A 23,394-nucleotide genomic window follows, 5' to 3' on the forward strand; every position below is an offset into this window, starting at 1 on the left:
ACATTATACACTATACTATAACGTACTATTCTATAGCTCGAAATGGCGAACATTGAAAAAGCTTCTGATGAGCGATTTCATTATTCGAGGATTCTAGGAAGATCATTCGAAAAGTTCTAAAGGTTTAAACGGACACAGCTGACGACTCTGCAACAGATACAGCGGACGAGCCGGAAACGAAATGTAACTTGCTTTGATTAAAATTTCATTGATATGAAAAAGAAAAAGAAAATAGAAAAAAAGTAATACACATAATAAGAAAAAATAAAAAAAGAGAAGACAAACTGAGAATCAGACTGAAATAAAAAAAAAATGAAAAGCAGGGCTACTTAAACATTTCCCTTAGCTTAGCTTAGCCACCTGAGCTATTACGCCTTCAAGTAATTATTATTTTTTATCAAACAAGTATCATAATAATGCCTATCTAATTTATCCGTGATAACTGACCACCCTAAATTATCTGTCTTAGACTCGCCTGACATTTTCGCGCCATTTTTATTATCGTTCGCCGACTGTATATACGTATTTACAATTATAAATTATTGTCTATTGTCTTTTGTCTACAATCATTAGAAATTAATTATAAATAAATAGATGAATTGGCATTTACAATTTAGTCTACTCTGTTGTTACGTTTCACTCTCTCAAGTGAACATAGGTTCGATTCTTTCCCTTTCATGACAGACATAAAATATCGGCTAAATTCAGTCTTTTGAATTATACAAACGATTGAACGGTTCTTTTAGCAATACTATGCAAATTATATGTATAAAAGTGCTTATGCATGAATTGATATTGCATGCAGGTGTAATCGAAGTCATTATAGTTGGTGTTCACTCAGTGAAAAATATTTGAATCTTACGCTGAATGAAAAAAAAAATCTTTATGTAAATAAAATGAAGATAAGGAAGATAACAAGGTATGATAATTTTCCTAATATTCTGCTTTCAAACTAGCAGCATTTTTATTTTTAAAAAAGTTCTTATTTATTATTTTCATTTTTACATGCCCATTAAAAAATGAAATATAAATGTGCTGGACTTCATTTTCCTGAGTGTAATTAAACGGACGTCAGGCGGCAACATGACATCAAAAATGTTTTCACACTCATCATTAAATTTACAGGTTTTGACTTTCCCCTATTGAAATCAATTGATCGTATAGCATAGAACATTGGGCAGTTTTAACTATTTCCCGGCAGGCAATATTAAAGACAAAAAAAAAAAATGTTTAGTCTCAGGCCCCGCCGCATACGATTTTTACCCGCCGCACATGAATGTTGTATCAAAGAAAAATTGACGAAATTCGCGAAAACAGAAAATTCAACTTAAACTTGAGGATGAAAGAACGAAAATACGTGAGTACGATTAAAGAGTCGAAAACGGATACTCTATGGGGGCTAGGGACAGTTAATTTGAAAGTTCCACAAATCTGCGCTGATATCAGTGCGAAAAAAAAATCATGAAAAATCCAATTTTCAAATTTCCAAAATTCAAGGCAAGTTTTGAGCGAATGTAATGCACAGACTTAGCGCTTTATTGTGTGATATTTTCAGTCTGCCGATTCTGTTGCTTCTGTGATAAAAACGAGTAAAACACAGGTTTCAGGACACTAAATTTGAGGCAAAAATGGCCAAAAATGCACACCTTGCGCAACCTATACCGTATTATCTGCAAATGACTGACCTAAAACACATGCATATTTTTAAAGCATGTAGTTAGACAAAAATAATGGTGGGAAGAAAAGTGTCTCATAACCGTTTACCTTTTCCGCTATTTTGAGCTGAATCTGGATGGACGAATGACCGTTTCCATTTCGTTTGCTTTAGACCCGGCCGTCTACACGGAGCTAGGAAAATCGATTCAAGTACATACTTTACACAATAACTACTCGTACGCAAGATAAACATCATAAATAACCAGTCGAATATAAATGCCTTTAAAGAGCATCTTGTCTATTTTATTTAAAAAACGTACCCGGGCCAAATGCGAAACTGGCCACTGCCACTTGTTCTCGGGCCAAATGCGAAACTGGCCCCTGCCACTTGTTCATCTCGGTGAATAGGCGTTTGGTGTAAGCGTACATTATGCACTGATAAATCGTGCAAAAAAAAAAACAACATAAACAAACAAGAAATATCTTTGAAAAAATGATGGTCGGCGAATTGTAATAAGGAAAGAAGTTTATGAATTTTTCATCTAACATTCATCTTTCATCTAACGTTTTTCAAATTGCAAAACTAAACACCGCACTTTAACAATTTAAATGGTTCTCTTTTAATTTTTCGCAAAGGTTTCGTAGGGTTGCAATTTTGTTTCGTTTATCTTTGGACGAATAATTACAGCAGTAGTTTGACGAAGATTCATGAAGCGGTTCATGAGAAGAGTTCATTAAATGTGTTTATATTTTTAGCTAAATTGGTCCCTATCCCCATTTGTAACAAAATAGCAGGAGACCTTACGATATTGTTACACATCAAGTTTGATAAAAATCCATTACATTTTAGTGGTTAATGCGAAGAAATGCATATCTACTTTTAGCTATAGTGGTCCCTAATAGGGCCCAAGTTCCTATATAAATAAATTTGGAAGAGGACCCTATAATGATGCTCCAGACCAAGTATGACAAAGATCCACCAAGCTGTTCATGAGACGCTTTATAAAGGCATTTCTAGTTTTAGCTCTAGCAGCCCCTAAAAGTGGTCAAATGTCCCAGCTGAACGAAGTTGGCTGCGGGCCTAATAAAGATGCTACAAATCAAGTTTGATTAGAATACATGAGAAAAAATCAATTAAAGGATTTTTTTATTTATTATTTTTATTTATTTCTAAAATAGGCCAACTGATCCCGCTTTAATCAATAGCATATTCGCTATTCATGAATCTTTGTACAATGACGTCACACCTATAAAAAAGTGAAGGTCAAGCAAAACATACAAAGGTAATTATTTCAATATTTCTGTTTCATAAGCAAAGTTTGACCGTAGTCATATAACATAGATAAACTGTATGCAGCGTACCTTCGTTTCAATGTAATGAGATTCAGTCATTATATAGCATATATATAATAAAACAGATTTCAACTGAGTTCAATATTTGCATACCATACTAAAGAAAAATATTTATATATAATAAATCAGTTAAATAATTTATAACAAATATATCAAAGCAAACAAGTACTCATTTTAATATGCAATCTGAATAAGTCACAAAAGCAAGAAACCTTTTCATATACAGACGACAACTGTAACAAGGAAAATCTTTTAAAAAGCACTTCTCTACATAAAAGACTCTTATCACACCCTTATTCATGTGATACGCAGACCGTATTCAGCTCTTTCTTTAATTTGATATATGTTGGTATTTGAACAGGTTTTTATCATATTTATTAAACTTACTTATCATTTTGAGATATATCAATATTCTTGCTAAATATACTGAGCCAAAGTTAGCTTTAAAACTGTGAACAGCGTCGTTTAGGATAAACGCTTTGTCTACATTTTACTCAGCGTAGCACAATCAACAGTGAAAGAAATTGACACTCTCGTCCAATCAGGCAGAGTGTTGCATAAATCTTCCATTTTGATAAGTTATCTATAATGCGTTATCAAGTAGTTTGATTTGCAAACTGAAGTCACGTGGCATGGGTAACGAAAACGAATTTAGACGGCGTCGCCGAAAAACAAACTAGAATGTTATCAATATTCAATTTCCAAGTCCAATCTGGACTAAAGGTAATTGTTCCTTGAACAACTGTTGGAACGTACGGTGTGACAGATACCTTTTTAGACGTCTATAAAAAATCTAAGGAGAACAAATTGGAGAAATGTGGTCTATCCCGCGTAAAACTGGGACGATCAAAAACTGACAATTTTGACTTGGTAGAAGTTGACGTAAAGGTCGTTGAAGCGGTGACCATGTTTGGAAGATACCTCAAATCATGGTTTAAAGCGCCAGACGTACCGGAGATATATCCCTTTGGCTAACGAAAGTATTCAATTTGTCACTCTCGACTAAGAAATAAATGCAGCAACATATGTTTTGATCTTTTTACTAATCATTTAGCCACTGATTTAGTTGTAGTTGTGGATATTATATTGAAGATTGTGAGCACTATCTTTTTCAGTGTCCTAACTTTATAAATCAAAGAATAGTTATGTTTCAGTCAACCAAGGACTACCACCCTTTAAGCACAGAAACTTTACTTTTTGGGAACTCTTCTTTATCAGCAAACGATAATATTAATATTTTTAGAAAAGTTCAAAAATTTATTAACGATACAAAGCGTTCTGAGAATTGAAATACTACAGTGACTTTTGTGTCCAAATTTAGATTTAGTTCTGCAACAACATGACCAACAATAAAAATCTACAAAGCAATTACTAAAATATATCAGTATCACGCGAAACATAAAGAATATGTTGTACTTGATGTAACTAGATTTTGTCTTACTATCTGTTCTTCCCTCTTTTTCTCTTCTTTTCAATTCAATATTTTTTTAAAATTTTTGCATAGCTTTATGAATACACATTTTGCAGCCGAATCTCATGTATGTGAAATTTGTTAAGGGGAGGGTATGTAATAATGTTGACAAAACTTGTTAATACCCTTTTGCATATACCGTTTTTAAGTTTTGTATTTGAGATGTAAATATTATATAAAATTGGTATGCAATAAAATATGTTTAAACCAAACCAATGTAGCGGTGTGTTTTCTGCAGATAAACGACAATGAATAGTCTTTAATATGCATTTTCTCTTAAAACATTGTGTTTGTCAGACATTTTGCTTTCAACGGTTTCGCACCCTTTGGGTTGACTAACATGTAAACGTGAAACGGTGCTCACTGTCATCTTTATTCACATATTCTTGTCGCATTACAGAACAAAGCACAAGAGCTGAAGTACAAATGGAAATCATCAAGTATCCGGCACATATTTCAAAATTATGAAAACTGGCCCCCTCCATCTCTGCTTATACCTATTTTACCCTTGCAATATGCTGCAAAAATGGTTCTGGCTTCCCCAATGATTTTTAGGTCATTTTATTTTATTTGGTAGAGAATTGGCGCTATCTGATTTTACTTCGCAAACCAAATGCACGTCAACTCGAAATAGTGTAGAAAAGGGACATTATTTTAGTAAATGTGACTATTTTCAGAGTTACTAGTAAATGCCATTTTAATTCAGATGGCAGTTTTCTTATGGTTTCAGTTTTGTTATTGCACTATTTACATATTTTTCTGTACATTGTTGCAACAATGAACATAATTTGTATAGAAATACAAATTCTAAAAGCTCTAAAACCAAAATAAAGCAACGACGAAGTAAACTTGGCACGCTAGTTGCAAAATTCGAATCAGGGCCGCCAATGGTGACCTATTAAAGTCGCGAAACATATTTTCAGACTGTGGGTGAGTTTAAATTACTTTTTACAGGACCTCAAAAACTGCATATTAACGTTTTCACGTTGTATGTAGTACAAACATATAAGAGGACTGGACTAGAACTCCTTCGTTATTTGATATGAGTTATAACAGTTTTCCATTCAACACTTACTAATTGAGCCGCAGCTTTAGAAAACCAACAAAATGCGTTTGCGACCAGCATGATCCAGACCATCCTGCGCATCCGCACAGTCTGGTTATGATCCATGCTGTTCGCTTTAAAAGCCTACGGCAATTAGAGAAACCATTAGCGAACAGCATGGATCCAGACCAGACTGCGCGGATGCGCAGGCTGGTCTGGATCCATGCTGGTCTCAAACGCATTATGTTGGTTTTCTCATTACGCGGCTCTTATAAGGGATTATAAGAAATTGATCGAAACATTTACACTAAATTATATAAAATATCCGTGCAAGTGAAAAAGCCAGCTGCATCTAGTATACATAAAAAGGTCACGCAACATCAATCGCTCGACAAATATGTGTTTATACAGCCACAAAAGAGCCGAATTATCACCATAAAACATAAAATGCATGTATATGTACGTAATCTTCTTACTTACTTTAACCTGACTCCGTTCAAGAACATTTAGGTAAGTATTCCAAAAACAGTAACTAGATATATGTTTCGATTCATGGCCGTACACCTCATGATGTTAATAATGGAAATCAATAGGACAACAGAAGGTTGTCTACAAGACATATATTACACTATAGTTTCGTGCTAACTGTGTTCGCGTGCCAGGGATAGATATTCTGTCATTCCGTCGTGAAAAATCTCGTCTAAAGTAGCTTGCACATAGTATTAGTAATATTATATGGTCATAAACTATAAATACACCAGTTTGATCGTGAAAGGTCAAACAATGTTTAATAAAAATATCGGTTTTTCATTCTACACTGCCCCACAGGTTGGGAAAACCCTGTCTTGCATGAACCTATAAGCCGTGAGCGAGGTTTTCCTGGCAAGTCATACGTTTCTTTTTTTTTTAAAGCTCTTTTAATAAGTCAGGTTTGAACAGGCATTCGAGAAACGCTTTTTTTAAAAAAGAGCAAAACTTTAAAGCATTGATACTATTTAGGCTGGCAAAACGTTTTAGTGTTTTGAACAGACATAGGTATGTAGACTATGAAAAGGTATAATAATAATATCCCGCTGGATTCATTAAAAATTTACCCGCCCCACAAAAATGTCAAAATTGAGAGATAAAGAATAAACTAATAATTTCGACCTTGCTCAATGTTTCTCTTTCGTTTTCATTCATTCACTTATATATATTTTTAAAACATTTCCGACGAGCTACTGGCCTTACTGTAACTATACTGTAACTATTAACCCTAGACTGCTTTTGTTGGGTTTAAATTTATTCCGAAACATTTTTATGTGTCTACTTTTCCAATTGCTCCTGGGTAGAACCACCGGATCTCAGTATGAATTCTATAGCCCCGTGGGATGTAGGCTTCGAACCTACACAAGTGATTCGAAGTAAGCGACCCTATCCATCTATGATTTAGACAAAATATCGAAACGAAAGCTGGCCGTACGTTTTACGTTTCTCGAATGCCTGTTCAAACCTGACTTATTGAAAGAGCTTTAAAAAAGAAACGTATGGCTTGCTAGGAAAACCTAATACAAATGTTGTCAAAGCATCACTGCTTTAATAAATACTGAAAACTCTCTGGTCACCGCCAATGACCACTCTCAGCCCAGTTGAAAACGATTCAAAATTAATACGTGTGGTTAAACTTGGAATAAAATAATGCGAACGTTATCAAAACGTTTTAGTTTTAAAGGTTGTCTCCTGCATGCTCCCCAATGATAACGTTGTTCATACGTTTGTCTGGGACACCATTTATACATTAACGTTTCGAACATGTTTCAATACGTTTTCGAAATGTTTTAAAGACAGGCATATCGAAACCCTTTAAAAAAAAACCAAGACATTTGCTAAAGTTGTTATATAGCACACCAGAAATGCATACTTGAAGGTACTGGTTCACATGTACAATACGAATTACTGCGTAGAAATACCAGTTATTCATAAATACGCTATCATTATTTTGTTTTAATGTGATGTTCTGCGATGTCTTATTATATAAATAAATATTATAAGAGATATTTGTCAAGAATACACCATAAAAGGAAGTAACAATATTATGACAAATCATGAAAACATGTAACAAAACAAATTTTCAACAGTTTTCCGTATTTTTTGAGATATGCTCCTCAGCAAATTAATCGTGGATCCTACCTTGGTTTAATCTATCCGACCGAGTTTTGAGTAACTGTTGAGCATACAGAACCATCTATTGAGACAACGGTGAAAAATACCCATTAATCATATTGTAAAAGTTTCATTAAATTTTCAAAACGTTTTCCTTACATAACCTGTTCAAAACATAATATCATATACACTATTTAAATGAAATGTGATATGTTTAATTATCAGTGTTAATCAATATAAGTAACGGTGAGAATGTGTAAACCGGATATTGCATAAAGTGATAAGGTATTTTCCAAAAACGTGACTGATTAAGATTTACAGTATCTGGTTATAAAACGTAATGCTCTTTTCCTCTGTAGTAGTATAATTCCATAGTGAATCGGGGTTTTACTAACCTCGGAAAATATCACATCACTAAATGGCAGTATCCGGTGTACGCATCTTCGCCGTGAATATGGTATCTGTCAAAATCAAAATGCTTGGCAGATTTAAATAATTAGGACAAATAGTTCATGTATACCGTACATAATATTTTGAATTGAATCCATATTAAGAAAAACGGTTAAATAAAATTAGTGTACGAATTACTACCTTGATTGGTTTCTTTAATTGTCCAATATACCAATGAATCAATAGAAACCATTGCGCAGTTTAAAATAAAAACCGTCTCATTTTCAGAAAAAAATATCTAGGTCAATTCTTCAGGAGTAAATTCCAGTTCTCCTTTTAATTTTAGACGCAGGAATTCCCTATATGTAAATAGAAATAAGAGATTCCACTGATTTCATTTGCCTTTTTATTTATGTTTGGTAAAGTCACATGACGATGACGTGGTCCTTGTAGGGTTATTCCTTGGCTATATTTTCAGAAAAAAAAAAGACAGCTCCTGCACCTATTTATATATTGGAATATTATGCAAACAAATTTTTTAAATCCTACGATATGGTGATTTATAGCCCAAACAATTGCACAAATGTCAGCTAATCGTGAATTCGCACTTTTTCCGGAGAAATCGAAACTAACCGATCGACACAAGTGTTCATACATTTTCAGATTTTTTTTATTCAAAACCTTATAAGCCCGATAAATAAAAACGTTCAGTATTCTCTGATTAGATTAAAAAAAGAAAGAAGAAGTTTGACTCAAACTGCGGGGAGACGGAATGATTTCCTCCTGGTAACACTCAGTTGGGGACTCTGGGGATGAGAGTGATTAATTTCCCTCCAGCGGGACGGCGTTTGTCCGGGCGACATTCGGCAGGGCGACGTTCAGCGAGGCGACATAATGACGTTTGTTGTTTCGTCGCTGCGACATAACAAAATAACAAAATGGCACAAATCAGCCTCCATACATATTCGATTTTTCACTCATCACAAGTGAATGGAGGTTTATGAATGTATCCCGCATGATAACATCAAGGGAATAAGGGTTATGATAGAAGTATACACCTTTCTGTGTGTTTGATTTTTGATATGTATGCAATTGTAAAACATAGCTGCCAAACCAATTGCTACCATTTTAGGTAAAGTCAGCATCTGTTGTATTTATATAATACAAATCTGTTTGCGATTGCTGGCGAGCTAGTATCTAAGTAAAGTTTTACATATCACGTCTTACCGAAATTTCACAGATGTCTTCAGCTTAAAAAAATATACTTTATAAAGGTATTTCTCGTGCTACCCGGAGATTTCGATAAAATTACATTGTAAACCCTTTTTGATATTTGATTTTCGTTTGAGAAAAAATGTTATTCCGATAATCACGTAGGCAATTGGAGCAATTGCAACTGAATGGAACTTATTTGGCAATATATTGTGATCTAGTCTGACAGAGTTGGATACTGACTTTCCTTTTTTACAACCTCTGTTTTCAATACTAAAGTATAATATCAATATCATTACACATATTCTATAAAATATAAATCTGCTGTATTCCTCAGACAAATATTATACAGTATAATTTATCACAAATGATCAATACTAACTACCGTTTATACGATTACACCTTTTAGCGGTAATGATTGCGTGCTATAAAAATTTTTCAACTTACTTCGACGCGGACTGCGGACAGCGGACTGAGTACTTACAGTAGGGGTTTTCTCAAAATATTTAATGGTTCGCAAGAAAAAAGATACCTATGGTATATATGTTTCTTTTACCTATATGTGTAGTTACTTTTGCCTTCTCAATTAGTGTATTGTGATATAATTATCTGCTAATACAATACATACGTTTGCAAATATATGGATAGTAAACAGGCTAAATTTAACACTCGTAATCGCAATTTTCAGATGTCATACTCTATTAGTGTTAGTTCATGTCACATTTAAACGAGTCGGCTACATAAATGTCTACATGTAGGATGCCTCTAGATTCAGCTTAATACCGGTACTCTATCGCATTTTACTTGCCTTTAGCATGTTCTTCAAATATTTGTATGCTTTAACATTTTGTTTTGATATTGAGACATTTCTTCTGCGCGACGCTAACGACTTCGAACCCCCAGAGCAACGATAATACTTCATCTTAATATGTTCATGCCTTAAAAAAGTTTACTTGTAGCTATAAATGGTTTCGTAATGTAACCCTTTCACTCTGAGTCTGCATTCTGTTCCATATCTTCCTCGTCATCGTCACTTAACTCCGGAATTTCGTACTCACTCAGTACTTTATCAAACAGAAATCTCCGCTTAAGAATGGCATATTTTAAGGCTTCCTCTGTATCATAGTTTTCGGTTTCCATAAGCAGGTTTATAGTTTCCTTAATAGCTTTATAGGTTGGGTCTTTCCTCATAGCGTCGAACCACACAAGTCTATTAGCAAAAATGTTCATCATGGCTTTTCTGTATGTGCTTTTCATGTCTTTAAAAACAGTTTTTCTAGCATTACGTTCACTGATATTAGAATTGTCCTCCAAAAGCTCATGCACATTGGCATCATATTGCGACTGGCACTTCAAAAATGCTTCTTCTACAATTTCTTGCCACGGATCGATATTCAAATCATCCGTGGAGTCGTGGTTTGATTGGTCAGTTTCAGAAAATTCAGCGTCATCATTAGAACCCAAACTGTCGTCTTGCTCAGAAATGTCTGACATCGTGTCCTCTTCCGTGTCTATGTCTGAATGCACAGATCTTTTATGTCGCAGCATATTATCCCGTCTTCCAAATCCTTTAAAACAAATGTCGCACGCATACATCACGGTCAACTTCTCGGCAGGTAATGAGGAGGAGTCGAGGCAAATGTCGCTATAATACCTCACCAAAAGCAGTTTTTCTTTTTAGCTGTTTTATAACCCGTTTTCGTTTTTTCTCTGTTGATGACGCCTCTGGTTTTTGTCTCTTGTTCTTGTTTCCACTGTCTTTCGAATCTACTCTGGAAATTTTGCGTTTTCGAGTTTTACTGGCTTCTTTCATTCGTTGCAATTCAAGTTCGATGAGAGACACTTCAGGTTTCGCTTGTCGTTCTAGAATACTCTTAGCGATAGCTGTAGCCTGTTCCGCCGTCACGACCATTCGTATAGACATTTCTGAATGAGGTGTCTTTTTACTTGATCATGGTACTTTTGTTTTAATCTTCCTCCTCACTCCATTTTTCGGTTTTTCTAAAAGCTTCATGTTTTCCAAAGACACAATGATCTTAACTTACTGCTATTCCAATAAACACTGAAGTAAGATATCTTTTTGTAGTCACTTTTATCGTTTATCGTGTGTAAACAAAAACGTTCTCACAGTTTTGTTGCTAGAGTACATTTCAAATGATTTAAAAATAATGTCCGGTTCGTGAACGTTTCCAAACATCAAACACATTCATTTGAATAATACGATTTCGTATGCCACACTCTCAAGCGGTGTAAAAGATTCCTCCAATACAAAAAAATGTAACCACATTTGGTACATTGAAAGACAATATTTTGTACACTTTTCCCTTCCATGTTTTGCCAACTATCCAAGTGTCCTTTATATATACCACCAACTTGTCTTTCCAAATCTTTATACAATTTTAAAAGAATAAAAAGTCAAAAGAAATGAACCATGACTAAATGTACCATAAATATATTAATACTGATCATTTGATAAGACAATACTTAATTTCTCAAGAAAGCCTCCCCGACCAACAGGGAGCTAACAGAAATCTAAAATCCTTTGTCATATCATTGTACGTATCTTTAGTTAATTTTAACAGATCTCTGCTAGCTATTTTTGGGCTGAAACCATATCTCAACATTTTTAACTAACAAATGGCGTTACAACTTTTTCTTTCGGTTGAAACACGAAATTCTAAGGGCTGAGGGTATCAGATCGATACCATTGACTGATATCTGCATACAATTGGTAAATGGCAACGTAAAGATAAAAAGTGTATTTGCTTTAATGAATATATTAAATTATTGCGCTCAGAATTTTTTTTTTAACCCACTACGCAGCAAAATAGAAAAAGTGGAAACTCCACAGGTCGCTCAACACAACAAAAACAAAAATGTTGCAGGCTCGGTTTGATTGAGCCTGTTCATGGACGGTAGTGGAAATACATGCTACCGTCCACGCCCTCTAGCCCCGGGTTGAGCAGAACTCAACATTTACACATGTTAAAAGTACAAAAAAAACAATTTAGAGACATCCGCAGATGTGTTCTTACGGCGGTGCACATGGAACCTTCAATGTTACACTAGTGTGTAATTCCATGAAAAGCGGCGTACGTATGGTCCCCAGTTAAAATAATGGGTTTGCCCTAAACGAGAAAACAGTGAGCAGAAGTCACATTTACAGCTTCCTTTATTTGCATTTACTAGATGTTGGCATGGCTTATAACCGTCATATATATCCCTTTGTATAATTAATAAATGTTCAAGATTTGGTAAATGCGTGCAATAGATGGCGCTATTCGTCAGTCTGTCAAAAACAATCTTTTTCACATTTGTATATTTTGGATAATTTACACTGTAAAATCCTGGTTTTTCATAAGTACAATATATCTCCGTTGAGATATGTGTGCATGCATGTAATCAGTTCAATGACTCTGAACATACCTTAGGAAATAGGTTATGAAAATGAAACAAATCAGGTTGTTCAACGCCTCCATTTTACACGCACCACTTCTGTCCTGTGTTCAAAAAGAAACAATACATCATTAAATTACTTCAATAGCCTAATTATGGATGTACGGTAGTAAAAAAATTCTATATGTTCTATATTACATAAACAAACTTCTGAGAGCTGTAGCAAATAGCCAGACCCATTTTAAAACAGAATTACAAGCATTGTGTTCTTGAATGGCCTATAAACCACCAACACACCTAAAAAAGTAGGGTTCATGTATCTTCAAAGAGAGATTTTTGTTTGACAGGTCAACACTATGGAATATGTTCTCAACTGGTAGCTCAAATGTGAGTATGACCACATGAGTAATGAGGTTTGTTTACATTTGTATATATGCCAACAAAAAAAATCTCCTGGAAATGCTACCAAAATGTCAAAATAAGGTACACAATGACATAAAAACAGAAATTGACATAAATAAAACAGGAAAAGCCACTTAAACTGGGCAGGAAATAAGCATTCTTTCTTCCCGCAATTATCTAACTAATCCGGAAGTGCTGTTTTGTTTACCTATTTAGTACTATTCAACCTTTAAGTCAGCGTTAGGTTTCACTATACTAAAAGTATCAGGAGGGGTGGCACTGCTATAGAAATAAAACATTGACTTCAAAAAGCTATTCCACTTCATTTTAAGGTGTGTAGAGTTAAGTATATCATGATGAACATGTTTATAAATCTTATAAAGATATGAATCTCATAAGTCCTGGAAAAGGGCTTGAAAAGTTCTAGAATTTCGTATTGGCAGATCCGTATTGACTTTGCCTTCCTGTATCCAGTACCTGGTGGGGGTATTAATCACTTTCAGTGATAGCTCTATTTTTTCTAAGATGTTAAATTGTTCAACATTTGAAATAGATATAAAATATGGAGGTATATTGTGAGAGCACACTTATTATTTTACTACCCATTTTTATTATAGATAATCAAAAGATCATATTATGTAGTTACTTACCAAGTACATATCTTGTCCTGTTACAGTTAAACAAAAATAAGTCCAGCTCATAAAATAGTATTTTTCTTTGTGTGTTTGCAATGATTTAGTCTAACTTAATGATAAACTCGATAGCATTAGACTTGTTCATGGATGTTTTTAAAAAGGTGCTCGCTGGAGGGGCATACACGTTTTTGATGCATTCTTCTATTTCTTATTCAATACCTGAAAAACTTTACTAGGACCTGCGAAAGCAGCCGCATTTTTTTTATTTAAAATAGTATCCTCTTTAGATCCTTCCATTATGACTGTTTAAAATGGTTTAATGAGGTTTCTAAACTGGTTTTTTATTTATATAATCTATAAAATTTATTTCTTATCAAATCTTAAAATAAAACAAACTAGCTAAAAAATCATTCAGAGCGTATAATGATTATGTAACATGATTATAAAACAATTATTTAAACATTATTCTCCAGGTGGCTGTGCATGTAACTTAAAAAATAAAGTTTGTCACGGATATGCTTCACCTCTCTATCTACTTTTTAAGCACCAGTGCACTTTACGAGTTGGACTGTTTTACCTCCCAGTGTACTTTATGACCTGATGCATTTTACGTCCCGGGACGTATTCTGCACTCTGCTTCCTCTCAATGTACTTTATGACCTGATGCATTTTACGTCCTGGGACGTACTGTGCACTCTACATTCCTGACTACTTATCTAATATTATGTTAACAATGATAATGATGTAATGGAGCTATTGTTCCTAATTACAATAGTTATATAATCAGCTATAGTTGTCTTCAATATATTGTATGCCATTTAGGGGCTTGCCGTCGGATTTATGTAAATAACTTCGAAAATCAGAAATTGTCTTCCTTTGTTATACCCCAGTCACACATACGGCGCGGATAGCTACGTCTAGCCACGGATATATCAGTATCGATCAGTACCTGAGCGATACCTGAGACGTACCTCAAAGTACCGGTAGTATTCCATATCAATCCGTACCAACACTTAGTCAATACGCATTCAAGACTTATCCCAAACTTGCAATTTTCTCCAACTTTTGAACATACACAAAAGTTTGAGCGATCCGTACCCATTTGAGCGTGACTTTAGTCCAACTTGGTTGAAACTAAATCATCCGTAGTTAAACGTATTAAAACGTAGTTATTTGTACTGAAACGTTCCTTGCCGTATTGACCCGTAGCTGAACGTAGTTATCCGAGGGTGCCCGTACTGAAGCGTAGTTCAACGTAGTTCACCGCAGACACGTTCACACGCTGGGCAAGTTGTCATGCGCAGTAAAACGTAGTTCATCGCAGTAATTATTTGCGCCCTGTATTTTTTTCAAATTTTCTTCCCGTACAAAGACCTACTGCTCCGTACTTATCCGTGTCCGCTCCCACCACAGACCAATCCCATCCGCACCGGACATATCCGTAAGTGTGACTGTAGCTTTAGAAATTATAAATACAAAGTAAAAATAAAGCGATTGAGTAAACATTAATTCTTAACAAAGATGCGCGCAGTGTGTACAATATACAGAAAAGCTAAAGCGTTAGTCACGCAATAAAAATTATGATGTAAAACAGAATTAATTAGCTTCATGCATTTCATCCTTAGGATTTTGTACATCTGATATCCAATATTTACATATACGTTGCTATCTGTTCATTTTGATGTTGTCCTTTTAGGGCAAAAAGGAAATGAAAGCAGTATATAAAGAGAAAATTCAACCGGTTAAAATTATTTTTCAAATAATACACAACTCATTTGGAGATTGAAGTGGTAATTAATTATCTTGCTCAAATATTCTAAATATCCAGGAGCGGATTTATTTTGGAATTTTCGGTGACGTGTTTTAGTAGAGTATTCGTGATAGGGGAGGTCAAGTGTGGCAATATGTCTATGTAAATCATAATATTAAGATTGGTTTATCATATATCGGACGTAAAATCTTACCAGCTTACGATGCACTGCAAACCAAGTCCTTAGTTTTTTTTTCTAGTCGCCATACGGCCAATTATACAGACTATACATGTTTTTACGCAAAGAAAAAATATCTCGTTTCACAGTTTACCTTTCGCGCATGTTCTGTCTTCTGTAAATTGTCATTATGTAACATTATAATAAAATATTTTCATGGTTTCATGTCCTCGCGCAATTTCACTCGGATATTTCACAAAAGAGAAAAAACTGTCTGTCCTTATTCCTAATTAAGAGTGATCGAAATAGGCAGGCATGCTGAAGCGGACATTTATTTATATGATTTACCCACGAACGAACCCACGACCATAGAAACAAATACAGTGTACTGTCACAGTATTTTTCTCTCTCACTATTTATGAACTACTAGACATTTAGATTTACCTGCTTTTATTAAATACTTTCCAGAGATTTACCGATATTGTAGAGTGAAATATATCTTGTATTTTCAATAATTGCCACTGGTAAGAAACAATAGAATTGGTAAAGTTATAATAAAACATAAAATAAAAAGAAAATGTGTTTGTTTTACATGTAGGGCCTTACACCAAATATCTTCCACTCATGGACACCATTTCTTGGCTAAGCTACTTATATGAAAATATTGCATCTTGGTTTCACTCGTGAAAGATATTTTAATCTTGCACAAAAAGAATATCCTCTAAAAGATCGTATTTTATGAAAATTTCATTTACTAACAAAAACCCTCATTATATACCCGGTGCAAAACAAATCAATTAAGGCATCAATTAGCATGAACATATCCGCTAACGTCAAGATTCTCTAACGGCTTTCGACGTTATTGACGTTACTTTGGCATCTTTTGAATTTCCCGTTGGCAGTGAAAGGGTTAAAGTACAAAAAGGGCAATAACTCAAGCACTAGGCTCAAAAATTCTGACAATATGTGCATGTACGCTTCATGTTAGTGATGTTTACGAAGTTCCTTTTCGATAGGACAGACACTGAAGTAGAAGTTGAGTACACAAGAAAGCGTGACACAGTGATGGGCGGACAGACAGTTCAAATAATATATACATCCAGAGTACTCAACCATGGACGCTTATTTATCCCCCCGCCAAAGGCGAAGGGGATATTAGAAATGCTCCCCGTGCGTGCGTGCGTGTGTGCGTCTGTCCGTCCGTCCGCAACGATCTTTGTCCGGAGCATAACTTCGAAAGTACTGGAGGGATTTTCTTCAAACTTCATACACTGATAGAACTCATTGGGAGGAAGTGCAGTGTGCAAGAACAATAACTCTACCTTTCCTATTTTTTGAGTTATTCCCCTTTATCTTATTTTCTTAAAAAAATTTGTCCGGAGCATAACTCCAAAAGTACTAGAGGGATTTTCTTCAAACTTCATACACTGATAGAACACATTGGGAGAAAGTGCAGTGTGCAAGAACAATAACTCTACCTTGCCTATTTTTTGAGTTATTCCCCTTTATCTTATTTTCTTAAAAATATTTGTCCGGAGCATAACTCCAAAAGTACTGGAGGGATTTTCTTCAAACTTCATACACTGACAGAACACATTGGGAGAAAGTGCAATGTGCAAGAACAATAACTCTACCTTGCCTATTTTTTGAGTTATTCCCCTTTATCTTATTTTCTTAAAAAAATTGTCCGGAGCATATCTTCTTCATGTATGGAGGGATTTTGATATATCTTGGCACAAATGTTCACCACCACGAGGCGGAGTGTCCTGCGGAAGAACCAGGTCCCTAGGTCTAAGGTCAAGGTCACACTTAGAGGCCAAAGGTCAGATACAAGAATGACTTTGTCCGAAGCATTTCTTCTTCATGCATGGAGGGATTTTGATGTAACTTGGCACAATTATACACCATCATGAGACGAAGTGTCATGCGCAGTTCCCTTCTTTAGAATTACTTCCCTTTGTTGTTACTTTAAATAGCTTTTATTGTAACTTTTTCATTACTAGTCGTAGGGAAAAATCGAGAACACTTTTCTGTAGTACAACATGCATGCTACATACAATTTTGAGGTGTATTTTGACCAATCTTTACCTGGTAAAGATTTTTGTGTGGACTTACAATTTTGTTTTTGTTTTTTGTAAAGATTAACTTCCCTTAGTTGTTACTATAAATAACTTATATTGTAACATTTTTATAATTGACCGTAGGGAAAAAACAAGACCACTTTTCTGTGGTACAACATAGATGTTACTTTCCAATTTTAAGTGTATTTTAAGGTATCTCTACCTGGTAAGGAGTTTTTTGTGGACTTAGAAAAACAAAATACTTACAATGATTACAAAACAACCACAAAATTAAAATTCCATTTGCAAATACAGCTGCTAGAGTAAAGAAATTTGCTGTGACGGGCGTATATTGTGACATTCTGGCACTCTTGTTCCCTGTTAGCTTTCCATTCCTTCTTTTTACAGTAGCCATATAGAAAAACACCATAGCTATACTGTTCATGAAAATTAATAAAATTTAGCAGTAAACCACCTCACCACTGACTTATTCTTTCTTCCACATCTTTAAAACCCCTGATGCGGACCACAACTACACGGTTCTTCAAAGCTTTCCCCAAAATTAATACTTTCAGACACTAACCTGCCAGGAACTTTAGCCTTCAATTATAATATGCCCGGCGGGGGGATTAGCCATGTCTAACATGGCTCTTGTTTTTGTTTATTGGGGTGGGGAGGGAGATTGGTTTGGGGTTTATTTGTTGTTTGATTCGGCCTAAAAGATGACAGGATACGAATGACTTTATTAAAAAACATAAGGTAATTAGAGTTAGTCAGCTCGTTTAATGGTTATTGAGTTATACTTAGGACAGACGGACAGATGCACGCTCCAGCACATAATGCGTCTTTTCTTCCGAAATGGACCTAATTGGGTTAGAATGGCCTGGGAAATGTTGTTGGGAGGGAGGTTGAGTAAGGGGAGAAATAAATTTTATGTTGGGTTTTCGGGATAGAAATCTACTAAGAATTGATACGAGAAAAACAAAAGAATGTTGAATGTCGAGTTTGGGGTAGGATGAAGGCGTATGAGATATAATAACGGGGGGATGAGTCTGGGACACTAAGATATAATTTAAAAAGATAGGCCTACAAAAGATAATCAAAACAAAATACATAGGCCTACAAATATAAAATTTATTTTAGGGTCGGACGGGTAGCTCTATACATGTGTATGAAGAGCATTTCTATATTATTTTGTGCTTTTCAGTGAAATACTGAAATTTACCAGTGAAATAAAAATGATATTTTCACAGTTTCCTACAGTTCACAAAATATCTTTTTTTTCCCACTAGAACAGAGCTAGAGAGCTACTCTTGAATGCGAAAGAAGATGAATTAGTAATATTAGAAAATTCCTTGCAAAATATACTTCAGTATATATATATAATATATATAAAAATACGAACAGGATTATCCTAAATGGTTGTTTCTCATTACAGAGCTGGTGCAGCCGTTCTGCGCATGCCCGGAATGATTATCAATAGGAGCGCACGGCAAAATTACGCATTTTTTTTTGCATGTCCGCACGCATTTAGTGTATAACATGCATACTATACTGACTAAAGGTTAGGGTCAATATTACCATGGTTACAAAATATATACATTTAAGATATTTTTCGCTTAAATTTAGTTAATCCGGTATATACCGGAGTCTGTAATATATCACGGGCGCACCAGCTCTGTTTTTAGTCACAGCCATTATAAATATACAACGATATCGTGACGTCGCGACATTATGACGTCATGATGCCATGCACGTGATGTTGCGCAGACAAACTGTATTTAATTTTGTTAAAACCATTAAAAATACATGTCAAGGGGCAGGACGTGAAATGGTTGCACACTTGGTTCAAGCAAGCGAAATGGTTGCAAACTTTCAAAATGGCGGGTATTTTCTGAAATGCGTTTCAGCGTTGTAGATTTCGAATTCTCGAAGCTATTGAAGTTTTGGTCATGCCCATGTTTTTATATATGAATTGCGTCGTTTCTTGCCGTTTTTTACATTCTAATGATCAAACTAGCCTGTTTTTGGGCCCTTAAACGAGACAAAACAACTAATTGTGAAGAATTCTATAAACGTTTGGCTCTGCATGTCTTCGGGATAGTGCTATACCCAAATTAATCTTGTTCAAGCTCTCTTTTGTTGCATACTTGTACTTCAAACAATTTTTGTTGCAAACTTTTTTTCTGAAAAAATATTGTCCAACTATCATAGAAGGTTTATTGTGCAGCTCGTGTACATTTCTTTTCTGTTTAGGGTCGTACATTTTTATAGCATCAAATGGCTCTTTGATATTTTAATATAACTGTTGATAAAAACACCTTATCATGTTTTCATGAAACCTAGTATGATTATGGTTAGTGTTCATACATAACTTTAACATCTTCCCTGTTTATAGATTTAGCTGTCTAGATTGCAAGCAGAAATAAAATTAAACTTTCGGAGACATTGTCTGTAGGTACATTTTGTATTTTGGATCTTGTCCATCTATACACACTATACAGACAACGACTTTAACATGCAGTTGTTTTCTTTCAGATCTTTCCAGGTCTGGATGCTATGAACATCAGACGCTATTATGACCCGAGAGCATGAACATGAATCTTCATGAGTTGAACAAACTACGCTAACACGTATATCAGAAACAACCGTTAGGCAAGTGTTATTGGTATCAAAGACAATTTATAAAATTTTGTAAGCCTATTCTTATTTTCTATTCCTATTCTGAACCAACAGTTTTAGCAACCTAAAGTCAGATACATTTTTTTGCGTAATATTACAGTACACATAAACAATGCTGGGTACCAACCAGTAATGAAAAGTAAATTAATTGCAGTGCCATATTACAGAAGACATATAAGTATTGCTACAGAAATGAGTGGCAAGGACAAACATAAATGCCGTTTACTTGCAAAATTTATTTTAATTGTTAGAAACAAAACAAAAGCGTCAAGTGCAACAGTGTATAATGTTGAATGTTCAGTTCTTTATATTATATATTGTTAATTTTGCATTACATTGCAATATATTACACAAATTACCAGTGTTACTTTTTATTGCAGAGACCACGAGTTTAACCGAAGAAAAAGAAGCGTACAAAAGTATGGAACATTAAGAAAATTGAATGATATATCAAGAGGTGTTCGACCATTTAAGTCACATTACAGAGTTGATGAGTCCACTAAGACTATATTTAGAGCGAACTCACAAAGTAAAATACAGCGCAATGTTCAGTTACACTGTATACAGTGGACTGAAATTGATAAACTATAACAAGAAAATGTTCGGCTGCGATTAAATCCGTCATCTCTGAAAATGAACAAACATAATTATGATGTTTTCTGTTGATTGCCACAACAAATTTAAATGCCAACTCTACTGTTTTCAATTTTGCCTTAATAAAGTTGCTTGCGTCCAAGATTACATCTTTTTGGATACCGTGCAACTTGGGTTTTGCCTTTTCCGAAGTTGTTCTTTCTGTTTAAAACCATTCAATTTTCCAACTATAACTTCTAATGAGTTCAAAACATTTTGCATCATAATCATATCTTAAGACTTGGATATATTTTTGTACATTTAATCTAGAAATGAAACAAAAGTATGCATTTATGTCATTATGTTATTACATGACTGTTGTATATAAATGTGTTGTGGTTTTTTTCTGTCAAAACTACATGTACTAATAGTTTACGAAAAACAGTTTGTATGAACAAAACATGTATCCTGGTAGTTTGTTGTTTCATATGACGACAAATGCGTTGAAGCACAGACCGTGAACGGGATTTCTTTTCGCAAATACCACATTCCAGGAGAATTCCCATCGCTGTCTCAATCTTGCGTTTTTGCCTGAAAAATAAATTGAACAAGGAAATACAATACTGTAGATTTCAGATGGATTGAAATTAAAACATAAGTTTGCTATATATTAGTTCGATTATAATATTTCTTTTATGTAAAATATCTTTAACAAATTTTCTGTCAGTTATAAATACAGGTCAATGGAGATGGGAACTTAGAATTGGGACTAAGAATTGAGACGAGAACTTGTCAGATTACCTGGTTTGCATTAAGTAATTTCTTGGGCAAGATACACACAAGGCTAGTGCACACCATAGCAAAACATCGACCATAATATTTCACTGATCTTCCAAAATCACAAAAAGCTAAAAATAAGTCTCGGTTTTGTGCCCAAACGTCGTTATACGTGATTAGAAATAGAATTATGAAATTTCGCGCTATCTGCTGCAACTCAGAGGAAATTTATGATTTGCCTCTTCAACCAGTTGCACAATAAACATTCTCTGAGAGTTGGACACTATTTTTTCAGAAAAAGGTTTGCAACAGAAATTGCTTGAAGTACAAGTTTGCAACAAAAAACAAGATGTATTTGGGTATAGCACTATCCCGAAAACATGCAGAACCAAACGTTTATAGAATTCTTCACAATTAGTTGTTTTGTCTCGTTTAAGGGCCCCAAAACAGGCTAGTTTGATCATTAGAATGTTAAAAACGGCAGGAAACGACGCAATTCAAATTTCAAAACATGGGCATGACCATTTTATAACTTCAATAACTTCGAGAATTCGAAATCTACAACCCTGAAACGCAAAACCGAGTGTGACGTAGACATAGAACTGATGCATGTACATATCCAAAGAGTTCAAAGTACCATAGAAACCCACTTACCTAATAAAAAAAAAACAAGTGAACACGCGATGATTTCAGAAAATATCCGCCATTTTGAAAGTTTGCAACCATTTCGCTCGCTTGAACCAAGTGTGCAACCACTTCACGTCCTGCCCCTTGACATGTACAGCAATGTATTTGTTGCTTTAAGTTCTAACTGAGTAATTATACTGTACAAGTTCACATTATAAGATTCTTTCACCGGTTGTAGGTGCAGATGGGAATTTCCGGCATCGAGGGTAACTGTTTAGGCGGTTACGAGGCTGCGCCAATCGTGAAATATATCTTGATCTTGTAAGCACTAAAACAAACAAATATCCTCAATATGAATTAAGGCACCGCCTAGCACGGGGATTTATCTTTTATATATCCACTTACAAAGAAATATTCAACACTCAAAAGAAAATGAAACTTCGCTCTAAAGAGCAAGTTTACATTTAGTGTCATCATACCTCTTACAGCGAATATCATACTTCGCAAAATTTACGGGAAGCCGTGACGGTGACGTCATTCACCGCGTTCTCGCACTGGCTTCAGGATTTTTTTGTTTGTTTGCATTCCATGCAGAAACTTGACGGCCTTTACACTTCCTTACTTGTTTAAAAGTGTTTATCAGTCGCATGTACTATTTTTTATTACAAAAAAGTAAAAGAATCATGTTGGCGCGGTTTACGAATTTCTGTGACTGATTCGGGATGCTCGGATGTTCATGCAGACAACCAGTCTGCGGCGTGTACATAAACCGGAACCGGAAAACATCGAAAAAATTGCCTCAGTATATGCAGACAACAAAGACGAATAACTATAATTATACGTACGTTACCGTCTTGGGGATTTTCATCCCCGGCGCTTTGCGCCGTGGATAAATCCTCAATAATCAAATAACATTTTCTTTTACCTATTTTTTCACCTTTAAGCTCCCAACTCCCTATTTGGTACTTAAATCATACACGAGATAGACGGAAGGTCGATGCGATAACTGTGTGCGCACCATTCGGAGAGCATGAGGGTATCAAAT

At 34.9% G+C, this 23,394-nt stretch overlaps 1 protein-coding gene across 1 annotated transcript in view; it reads right to left on the reverse strand.

Moving 5' to 3' along the window:
• The window catches only part of LOC123551118 (death-associated inhibitor of apoptosis 1-like), a 49,959-nt gene that overhangs the window by 26,094 nt on the left and 471 nt on the right, over positions 1-23,394 (reverse strand). The gene's annotated exons all lie outside the window — the stretch shown is intronic.

The sequence above is a fragment of the Mercenaria mercenaria genome, chromosome 4, assembly GCF_021730395.1.
Source record: "Mercenaria mercenaria strain notata chromosome 4, MADL_Memer_1, whole genome shotgun sequence".
Taxonomy (NCBI): domain Eukaryota; kingdom Metazoa; phylum Mollusca; class Bivalvia; order Venerida; family Veneridae; genus Mercenaria; species Mercenaria mercenaria.